The sequence below is a fragment of the Mytilus trossulus genome, unplaced genomic scaffold, assembly GCF_036588685.1.
Source record: "Mytilus trossulus isolate FHL-02 unplaced genomic scaffold, PNRI_Mtr1.1.1.hap1 h1tg000247l__unscaffolded, whole genome shotgun sequence".
NCBI lineage: Eukaryota > Metazoa > Mollusca > Bivalvia > Mytilida > Mytilidae > Mytilus > Mytilus trossulus.
The window spans coordinates 2994091-3006980 of NW_026963318.1; positions in this window are offsets into that span (position 1 = coordinate 2994091).

Genomic DNA, 12890 nt, shown 5'->3' on the forward strand with positions numbered 1-12890 from the left:
ATCGTTAAATTAAAGTTTTAAAATGTCATGTTTTCCACAATATCATTTTTAGCGTATAATTGTCCAAATTGTTTTTTGCATCACTCCCCTCTTCAGTATAAATTCAATTATCGAAACTACACCGTCTTTCAAATATCTTGGATCCAGTCATAATCACAAATTGAATTGCACGAAAAAAAAACTTAAATGAATGTCGTTTGACTTTAATGAATACTTTTTAAAAACAACAATGTCTGAACATAAAGCATCTCGCATGTGATTTAAAAGTTTAAGGCTACATACTGAATTGGATTTTTTCCCGTGATTTAGTAGCTCACTGAACACAGAAATGTTATACTGACGTGTAATCTAATGGCCAAATGGGTACTACATAAAATCTGCTATGCAATTATGATCACTAATGGTCCTACAGATACTCTGTATTTTTGACATGACAAAAAAGGTCTTGCTTTTCTATACTATCTATGATTTATTTATTCTTAATTTGTGATATGTACAAAAAACAAGGTGTAGTATGATTATCAATGAGACAACTCTTCACAAGAGACCAAATGACACAGAAATTTTAACTACTATAGTCCAACGAAAGGATTTCAACAATGAGCAAAGCCCATACAACATAGTCAGCAATAAGAGGCCACAAAATGACAAATGTAAAACAAATAAAACTAACATCCAAATTAATGTTAAAAAAAAATTAACGAAAACATAAAAACAAACGATAAGCATTGAATTATAAGCTTCTGACTTGGGACAATCACATCCTTACTAGGACAATGGTGTGACAGTACGACATAGTTGATCAATATTATAAACGGGATAATTATTCTTTATTTATTAGTTGTAGTTGTTTTTAAGATAGTGTTCAGAAGCTGTGGATACTATCATTTCGGTACATGGAGCTTATTTGGAAATACTAGAAATGGCTAACTGTTTTGATGATTCGTTTCAGTCTCACGAGTCAATTCCTTTCTATCAGTTTTAATTGTGACATGATCATTTGATAAGCATACTTCTGTGATCTCTATTGGCTTTAACTTGGATGTTCATAAAAACTATGTATCATAGAGATGCATGCGTAAAATAAGTTCTCGACATAAACTGGTTAAAATATCAGATAAGAATTAAGCATCACGTTATAATTACGACGAAGAAGCCTCAAGCTACATGTATATATAATACATGTACTTACGACTGATATTAAGCCTCAAGCTATAGTTGTTATAATGATGACGATGATGATGATGATGATGATGATGATGATGATGATGATGATGATGATGATATGATACTGATGTATGTCTTATATCCAGCGACACATATTACATATATATTGTGGATGATGAAAATGTATTGTAATGATAAATGCTTAGACCTTTTTAAACATGCCCGACAATTAAGAGTCGCCGTTTCATATGCTAGGTAACAAGAGAGCGTAACCATTATAAAGACACACTTGTCTTTCTACGAGTAAACCAATACATGCTCTTGCTCGTGAATGCATCATGCTTGGTGGAGAAGCCGAAAAAAACAGTCTTAAAGTCATTCGATCAGGGGGGTCAAACAAAATAATTGAATTTGTATTCGAGGCTTGCCTGCTACCAGTCAATCCCATATACAAGTATATAATTATGAATATAAAATGTGTTTTTTTTTCAGTCGTGTAACACCTGCACTGGTGATCTTATCATTGGATCTGTCGCATAGTTGTCACTTTTATATATATATCTCTAAAACGAGACAAAAAATTTACCTAACTCAATCAATATATGCGATAGCTTTAAAATCTAATTGGATGAATACGAGTAAAAGAAAATTCCCGTAAAGACTGAATTGACATTATAGTTGTCTAAAAAATGTAATTACTATGTAAATTGACATTTTTATCCACTTTTAATCAGAAATACTTGGGGACAGGATATGTTTAGCCATTTCCTATGTACTTAATAAGTTGTTAGTTTACTATCCACAGTGGTCAATGCAGATTAGTAATGATCAGTTGCTAATCAAGTACACCTGCCAAATTACAATCTATATAACGAATTGGTGTACACATTTATTTACACACATTATTATCAACTACAATATTCTTTTTTTTTAATGTTCGTTGACTTTCATTGAAAGAAAAGTAAATGTCAACTATTAAAATTAGAAGTGCATGTCCTGTATCAATGGTATTTTTTAAATATTCACTTCCCGTTAACGTACGTTTACCCGGCTGATTTATTTCAGGAGATTGTAAATTGAAGAGATTAACTACAGAAGAAGCGAGCGTTTGAAATGACACTTGATAAAGTATGATGTACTTTAACAGAAACACGTTCTGATTAACATTTTGAGTTCATTTTTTTCTGGAATTACGACAAAATCTATATAAATTAATACCCACGGAAATTAAATATCATAAAACATTAAAAATCGAAAAGAAGAATCTATCTTATAACGACAAACAAAACCAATACAAATATCAAATAATAAAAGGTTCATTACATTTTGCATTTTTAGTATATCTGAAAATCAAAATTTTGTCAAAACCATGAAAGACAACTCAAATGAATCGTATGATAGGTAAAGATACGTGGTCTTTTGACAGTGAAGTTAAGGCGGGAATCTCAATAATCACGTGATATATAAAAAGATCATGATTTCTTTCGTTTTTCATCATCTTAGAAATATTTGATATTGATAAAATTTATTATGAATGGGTTTCATAGCTTAGGAATACTTAGTTAAAACTTGAGTCACGCATTTAAAAAAATTAATTGGTTAGCAATAGAGCATTTGCATTATTCACGTATCAGGATACGTGCACGGATCGACGTATACGTATCGGGTAGATTTGCTTACAATAATGATTTTACCCCGATCTCAATAAAATTTTAAGGCATTATGAAATATTTTCATCGGGACCAGCTAGCTTTAATTTATCCTTTCCTCATATACGTGTTATACGATACGTCGATACGGATACGCCAGGAAATACTTGATTAATGCAAATGCTCTAATAGAGCATTTGCATTAATCAAGTATTTGCTGGCGTATTTGCTGGCGTATTATACGATACGTCGATACGGATACGCCAGGAAATACTTGATTAATGCAAATGCTCTAATAGAGCATTTGCATTAATCAAGTATTTGCTGGCGTATCCGTATCGACGTATCGTATAACACGTATATGACAGAGCATTTGCATTAATCAAGTATTTGCTGGCGTATCCGTATCGACGTATCGTATAACACGTATATGACGAAAGGATAAATTAAGCCAGGTTGGTCCCGATAAAGATATTTTTAATGCAAAACATACAATAAGAATAGTTTTAAAATCGTATATAAAAACTCACATACCGATAATACTAATAAACCCAATATAAAATAAAATAGACAAATAGGTTCTTCGGGCAACAAGAGCATCCCACACACAAACAACCCCGAGTTAAGTATCACTATGATGTCTGTATAGAGTTCCAACAACTCTTAAAAGTTTGAGTAACCAAATAACATGCTCTACATAGACACGATACCTTCTCACAACACGGTAAAATGTATTTAACTTCGCCTACGGGCAAACGGACTTCGATTGGTGTGAGCTAAAGTAAATGGTGTTATCAGGGGATGTCGTGATTGATATATGGAGTTGTGATGTAAAAAAAAACCCAGTGTAACGGAATAGGGAGCTGTCCGTTTACGGAAATCTCCGACATCAGGGCAAACGATTGAGCTATGTTGATTTGTCCTAAAAAATTCAGACTTTACATGTTGTATACGCAATTCATTGTGAATAACAACTTGCGTATGTTTGCAATGAAAACGACGATGACCACTGTAATATATTTGTTGTGTTTCGTTGCTTGGATGATATATTTCTTGCGAGGTTCCATTTATACAACCTACGACCTCGGGAATATATCTCCATCTGTCCCGCATACCCAAACTATTACTCGCTGCTTCGCCAAGATATAGTATGGCTTAAATGGGCCTCAAGTAATTGCCAGGTTGCGTGAACAATGCGTGATGTTTGGGAAAATTGATTCCCAAGTCAAAGATCAGAGAAAGTAGGTTCATTACAGGGTATGATTTCAACCACATAAATTTCATCAACAACTGATTTCGGCGATCAATCTGGGAGCTCGAGGGTCTACGCCGGGTAATAGGAACCATATACTGATAAAATGATTTATTAATATCTAAAAATGTTTCTTGGATTTCCCCTGTCGAGTTATAAAATTGGCGACGTCGCATAATTAATGATCCAAACACATTTCTCCCCTGGCGGTTTGGAGATGGGGGTTCATCCCAAAATAATAAGTTTCTAGATATTGTCATAGAACGGCGTCGAAAACAATTCATTCAAATCTACATCAAAAAGCGATGAAAAGTTTCGGAGCATTTCAAGGACTCGCAAAACGAAGTCCATACTGCGTCAATTCTAGAAGAAAATGAAGAAGGAACCAAAATATAACAAATACAATTCTACGTTGATCCTAAAACAATCAGGAAAATATAAATATGCATTATAAAGAAGTCTATAAAAAATAAAAATAGTTTTTATTTTCTTAATCTCTCTAATCAAAATATATTTTAACTTACAAAGGTGATTGTTGTAAAAAAAAAAATGGGTCATTTTAATTATAAACGTTTTGGATACGTTTTATGAATCGAGTACACCCCTCATTCTTAAATCAAATATATGAGGCTCTGAATGTTTATTATGTCTAATTGTTTGAGTTGATCAATTTATATCAAAGAAGTTATAATATCCGATTTTATATCAAAAATATTATTTCAATTGAGATATATACTCCAATTATTTTTTCCCTGAAGAAAAGATCCTTGAGTTATGATAATGTTTGACCAAAGTAACAAACTATCCTCGTGCGCCCATTTTACACGTATCACAAATCGTTAGTTCGAGTGCACCTTACAGATGTAGACAACTTGAAAACATGTCGAATAAAGCTATGAGTATGTATTTTATGTGTTTACCGTAATTTATTTGCGAATTTTAGATGTATTATACTTGACAATATAAATGTAAATAGTATATACCATAATTAATGTTAAATACAGTTTCCAGTGAAGAAAAGGTGTGTTGGATTTGATTGATACTATCAGTCCGAAGCAATTGTGCAACCCTAACCCTTTTTATCGGCAATATGTATTTCATGTTTTATTTTTATTTTCTAAAACACATTAAAAAAACATCTACTGTCTCTAGCGTCTCTCATTATCGAGGAACTAAAAACGATTCCACAAACTAATCAATTGTTATTAGTCATATCATTCTAAAGGGGATTAGTTGCATTTCCCTAAAAAGCCTGATCCTCGAAACAGCATACAAGGGGCGGATGTATGATTTGATATCTAGAGGTGCGCGTTTATAGAAAAATATAGAATTAAACAAATTAGGAAATTGATAAAACCAAATAAAAAAAAAACCAAAAACATAATAATCAAATGCGTTCTAAGCGGATGGCATACGCCCTCAATGCTCCCTTCTTGAAATCCACAAAAGTGGTTTAATTTTTTCACACTGCTACGATTGAAATTACATAAAATAGATGAAAATAAATATTTCTTGAAGATTTAATTTTGTGATTGAAAGGGATCTAGAGACAGGAAAATTGAACTATCCAAGCAACATGTGCCATGCAGTAAGAGCAATAAAACGGACGATCTCATTATTTGGACACGGCGAAATTGTCATCAACGCCCCCCTATACGTATAGCCTGTGTAGTATAAAGAAACACACAAAAATAAGCACAATAAAACTCAGAGTTAAAGAATTCCAAATCCGATGTCAGAACAGGCAACAAAAGAAACTAAACAAAATGACAATGATACATATATTCACAAAGGTCTACCACATGTAGCAGTTACTGATATTCTTGTTCCGGACCTCAATCAAATAATATTATTAAATATTTTTCCATTTTATACCCAATAGCTGCAAAATATGAAGAATTTGATAAAAGTATACTGAATTCCGAAAAAAATGCGTAGAATACACAAATGATATTATACAATAGCCTTTTTTTTTTTAAAACAAAGTATACAAAAATGCAGCCCCACACCCAAATCAATACCTTTGTGTCGTAAGAACTTTAAAAAGCTGGGATTTAGGGGAAATACATACAGGAACAAATTTAGATATAAACTGCGGTACAGTGGCAAATCTAGGAGTGTTCCTTTTTTTGTCTTGGGTTGGGCCCCCCTTTTTAAAAAGTGGTTGGATCCGCCCCATATGGTAGTAAATCAACAAACATAACGTGTGTGGCAATCAGTGGTGGATTCAGATTTATTTTAGAAGTGAGATGGAGATGGGAATAGTCTCGCTTAATTTAACGGGTTTATAAGCAGTTTGATAACGGGACATGGACCATATTCTGCCAAAATTCAATGATAATTAAAAAAAAAATCTAGATTAGTTTCCCTTATTCTCCCTCTTGACCCGCCTAAAGTATAATTACCTGGGCAATAAACACACTTGTATTAGTAATTTTCGTAGACAAGGTGTGTTCGATTTGATCCTTTCATATATAAAATATTTGTATATGAAAAAGATACACTTATCACACACAGTTTTTAAATACGATGTGTGTATGCTCTTGATCTTAAAAAGCATTGACTATTTAGTGTTTTAACTATATATCATCAATATTCGGTTCATATTTTACATCTGTTTAGTTGTAATTGAGGTCGGGACTAAAATATTATTTTATACAAATCTGCCCGATACGTATACGTCGATCCGTGCACGTATATAGATACGTGAATAATGCAAATGCTCTAATAACCGGTCCCGTTACGTGTGTACGTCGAGTTAGGTACGTATGTCATTTTATTGAAAATCTCTTATATGTGATATGTAATGTATATAGTGTACATGTATGTGTTAAAGTTTACGTAAAGGTAATTACTCTTCATGAAGTTAAAAGTTTATTGTTTGGAAACAAAATTAAAAATCATCACGTGTCATCAAACGTTACATCAGAAGTAACCAAAATTACCTTTTAAATTTCTACAATGAGTATAAAAATAGCATCAATAAACGTGAATGGATTAAGAAATGTTAATAAACGTACATTAATTTTTAATTGGATTGTTTCACAAAACATAGATCTTGTCTGTTTACAAGAAACACATTGTACACAGGACCAAACTTGGCTTTGGAGCAAAGAATGGAAAGAATACGGGAGTGGTGAAAGTTTCTGGAATTGTGGTACAAATGAATCAAGAGGTGTGGGAATTTTATTAAATAAAGATTTTACGCTTAGCTTTGATGTCTCAATGATAGATGATAAAGGTAGAATGTAAATTGGTGAATTTAAAACTAACACTGCGGTTTACCATATATTTAATTTGTACACCCCAAATAAGGGTTCTGAAAGGAAACATTTTTTTGAAAACCTGAAAAACTTTAAAAATGACTTGTATTCAGATGATGGCACAGACCATTATAATATTTTTTTATGAGGTTTTAATTGTGCGATAGATCAAAAACTAGATAGGTCCCCTTCACACCAAAATGATGATACAGGCTTAAACGAGTTGAAAAGTCTTCTATTGAATTTTGATTTAGATGATATATGGCGATCTAAAGGACGATGTATGATAAGTGCAGTATTTGGCCCCTTTGTATGCAAAAAAATGAATAACAATATCTGGGGCAAAAATGACCACAAACAGTTACTGAAGTTTTATATTTTGTTGAAATAAACTTATTTTTCAAGTTTTTGTAGGAAATCGATTATAAATGATACTATGAATAAATCATAAACGGGTGTCTATACGGAAAATCGTCCTTTTCTGACTCTACTTTGAAAATATGAGCGCAAGTGAGAACATGTAAAATATTTTACATATGGTTTGTATGTTATAGTATTGGCATTATATACAAATTTCATAGATTTTCTCAACTGCGCTCATATTTAAATCCTTAAAAAATATCATGTACAGTCGTTGATTTTTGCGTGCGGTTTATTTATGTCTGACAACTTCCGGTTTCAGTTGCCAGGGAAGCTGGATAGCATCAAAGTCAACAAACAACGCTGATGTGATAGTATATGATTATAGTTCAATGGTAAATGTAATACTTATTCATGCAAAAACAGAGATATATCATAAATCTCATGTGGAAAAATGCACGGGTTCCATAAAATGTTTCAAGAAGAAACGAAAGAAATCAAAAAATAAATTCACGAAAAAGAGCAGACGTCACATGTTAGCTCACTATATTACAAAGCAGAAATTATAAAAAGAGTGGTAAATGTGATAGTTGTATGTCAAAAACAGATATATATTACAAACATTACTTGGGATAATGCATAGGAGCATTGCATTTATAGTAGAAAAATGTCCAGAAAAACAACAATTTTTTTTTATAACTGCTTCAATTCTTGATATAAATATGTCAATGTAAATTGTGCTAATATTTCTAAACAGACATAGATCAAATGCAAAATACATTTACACTAAAAAAAAATAAGAAGTTAAACAGAATTTGATGGATTAAAATAAAATAAAAAAGGTTCATCCAGGTTGACAATTCCTTCCCAGTTGTATGTTGCAAATTAAAAGGACTTATCATTGTTCCTCAAACCAAAACAGATGGGAGTTGGCCTCAAAATTACAATTTAGAAGAGACTCAAAACCAAACATTTAATAATAGGTCAGGGTGAAAAGAAAGTGAAACATGTGTTTTTCTTAAATATGAAAAAAGCAATTTTTTTTTTTATTTAGGTTCACTTTCTTTCATTGTTAATACCTTGTTGTTTTTTAATTTCATAAATATTTAATTTATTTTGTAGATTGTCTCAAAAGTTTTGAATGAGAATTAATATGCCATGTACACCATAAATAAGCCATGAAATGAATTACAGATGAATTCTAACTGTAAGTTGTTGTTATTCCAAACTTTTGTTAAGTTTGATACTGTATTTAAACTTGCAAATAAATTAAATAATTCAACATGTGTGGTTCTTAGATATGAAAAATAAAGTTCCTTTTATTTAGTATAAAAAAGAAAACAAATAGACGGTATAGTTTTCAAAGAGGCAATTCAAATTCACGAATAGATTATATTTTTTGTACGAAATCCCTTAGCTGGAAAATTTTAAACACACGCATAATCACATTTCCATTTAGTGATCATGACATAGTTACTTCAAAAATAAAATTAGATGATATTGAAAGAGGACCGGGAATGTGGATCATGAATCTAAATACAATTAAGACTGATGAATTTTCATATGCATTTAAAACGTTTTGGGAAAATTGGGTTAAATGCAAGAACCGATTCAAAAGCATTCAAGAGTGGTGGGATGTAACAAAATCAAAAATTAAAATTTTGACCATGGAAATAGTCAAAACCTAAACCGTTTATCAAAACAAAATAATGTTGGATAAAAAAAAAAAAAAAAAAAAAAAAAAAAAAAAAAAATAATGTCTTTGCTTTAGAAAAACAGCTTGAAAAAATGAAACTTCAATTAAACGAATCAAATAAATCATGTGACAACATTTAAATGAAAAAGTAAACTTTAAAACTAAAATTTTTGCCACGGAAAGGGTGGGACAAATCAGCGGGCGGACAACTTTGGCAATTTATGGTAGACAAGGTAAGTAAGGAAGATCAAGAAATGTTAGATAGAGATATAAATACCTCTGAAGTAGAAAAGGTACTAAAATTACTTAAACAAAACCAAATCTCATGGCGAAAAAAGTATGATATCAGTAGAAAATACTTTTAAAATTTTGTCCTTATACGAAAAAGCTTCGGGTTCTAAAATAAACTATGACAAAACAAAAGGCTTACTATTAGGGGCTTCTAAAAGAAAACAATTTAAATTTGATAAAATTAGATGGATCACAGGCAATGTTAAAACATTAGGGGTGAGCCATGGTTATGAAATAGATGACGATGATATTTGGAGAAAAATAATAGAAAAAGTAAAAAATTGTATACATGTATGGAAAAGTCGGAAGCTTACATTTAAAGGTAAAACACTTATAGTAAAAACTATGATACTTTCTCTTTGTTCTTACGAGATCGAAATACGAGGAATTCCGAATAAATACACTAAAGAGCTAAATAATATAATTTGGAACTTTATATGGGACGGAAAAGTGAACCAGGTAGATAGAAATGTCTGCTGTTTGGATGAAATAAAAGGGGGATGGGAATGGTAACTGTAGATAGGTTTATAAAAAGTAAACAAACAAAACTTGTATATCGTTTAAATCAGAAGCCATTGGAAAGCTGGAATGCGACGGTAAGTATCGGCTTCGGAAATGTGACGAAAAATATAATGATGCCTTTTTTGTATGTAAATGTTCAAGTTTGAATGGTTAAGATATGAACCAACTTCCACAATTTTATCAGAAATTATAGATACGTGGTCAGGATTCATTCAAAATGTTGATACACCTCCGTATAAAAGTGCTATTTTAAATACGTGGATATTTGGAATCTCTTCTATTTGTTTCAAAAATAAACCGTTGTTTTACTCTTCCTTTTTAAAAAGCGGTATCACAACTATCCAGGACATTTGGAGTTTAGAAAATACAGATTTCATTAGCTGTAATGAAATTTATAGGGAGCTGATTGATCTGAAATTGTATTTCCGAATTTTCAAAAATAAATCAGGCAATTACTAAAGATTTCGTGCAAATTATGAAATCTTGCGGAAACCAGAATTTGCTTTATGAAAGTAAATTAAAGATATCAAATGACCTTGAGATCATTAACTTAAACAACCAAAAAATCAAACCATCAAAGTTAAAACTCAATTATATTCGTACGGTTATAAAATAAGATATACTTCAAAATGTCAAATTAAGTGGGAGGAAATATTTGGAACAAAGATACTTTGGGAAAATATATGGTCGGGATTAAAGTATTTGAAAATTGAAAATAAAGTAAAAGAATTCCAACGGAGATCCTTGCACAATATTTTATATACTGAAGAAAGATAAAAAAAAAATGAAGATATCAAATGGAAAATGCCACATTTGTCATAATGACAGAAATATAGAAACTCTGCAACACTTTTTTTTCAGTTGTAGTACATCACAGTTAATTTTAAAAACCTCCAAGAAATACTTATAAAATCAAACATTGGAGTAAACAATCCTTTTGATGAAAAGGACGTATTGTTGGGTAAAAACACGGGAGAACTAAAATATAATAATTTTTTAAACATAATTATCATATATTTTAAATGAACACTATGGAAACTTCCATAAAATTTAACAAAACGCCTAAAACACCACAATATATTTATAAAATCTAGAAACAAAACTTGAAAATTAATCTTAAATTTGTTCTTCTTTTGAAAGGCGTTGATATCATTGATAAGACAAAATTGGAGTATGTAAGAAAGAAAATTTAGACATTTAATATAGTATAATATAGCTTGAATCAAAGTTATATTTCATTATATGGTTTATTTTTTTCACTAATTGTAAATCCAAGGTTAAAAGTGGACTACTTTTTTTATTGCCTTCTATTTCCCCTGGGTATATGGTTTCACTTTGTAAACAGGGACCCTTAGCCTGATACTGGACGACTAAGGTTATTGTACACAGGAAATATTTAGAAATAAAACGTTTATGTCTTAAAAAAAATAATTCTAAACAGAATTATGCATGGAATCGTAATAATAATCAACATTACGGAGCTTATTTTTGATACTTTATAAAATAGTTCATGAAGATAACCACCAATGTCTGACCCGATATAAACATAAGGCTCCATTATTTCACTTTTAAGTATGAAATTTATCTCCGCTTTAAAATGATCAAAGAAAAGATAGTAATCTTTAGGAAAATATGCTATGTCGGGTTATTGGCTTATAAGATATTATAATACCAGAGATGTTTCTTTTTTCAATCTTATTCCATCAAAATTGAATCAAAGTGGTTGATAGTATCAAATTATACAATAGTTCCCGTATATTACAGTTTGGGATCCAAAAACATTCATACTTGAATAGTTTGTCTAAATCGCATCTTAGTAATGACATTTAAAATATATATTTAAAAAATCGTCATATTGACTTTTTAAAATAAATTGAAAGTTAAGCTTAGTCAGCATTAAAGGAGGGGCGGAAGATACCAGAGGAACAGTCAAACTCATAAATCGAAAATAAACTGACAACGCCACGGCTAAAAATGAAAAAGACAAACAGACAAATAATAGAACACAAGAAACAATATAGAAAACTAAATACTGAACAACACGAACGCCACCAAAAACTCTGGATGATCTCAGGATAAGTAACTAAATTTTAAAGGTGTTATTCAGAGATCTGAATCAAAATCGACTAAGCAAACAAAATATACCTTTACAGTAGGCCCTGTTGCTTTCATTATGATTAATTAGAGACATATAATACAATGCCTTCTATATGTATGTCTCTGATTTGCTTCGATTGTTAAAAATAGTGGATGGGTTGTTTTTTTCCGCAATCATAACTTTACTCAATAAACTAATCTTATTTCCTTAAAAAAAATGTTTGAATTGATGTTCACACACATACGAATATAATAAACTGCTGTTAAAACACATTTAAATCAAACCGTGCACTTCAACTAGTTTTATATATATCTTCATATTCCGTTCTGCTTCAATGCAGGTTGAGTTAAAGGTTGTAATTCGTAGAAATATGTACGATTCGAATTATTTTCTTTTAAGATATCATAATATCTCAGATGTCTTTTTAAATTCATTTCCTTAAAATTAAACCAAAGAGATTGCTAGTATCAAATTATTCAATAGTTCCCATGAATTGCTGTTTCGGATACACAAGATGTTTTGTCTAAATCGTATCTCTTAAGTGACCATGTTTAATAAATCCACATTGACTTAATAACATCAAATAAAAGTT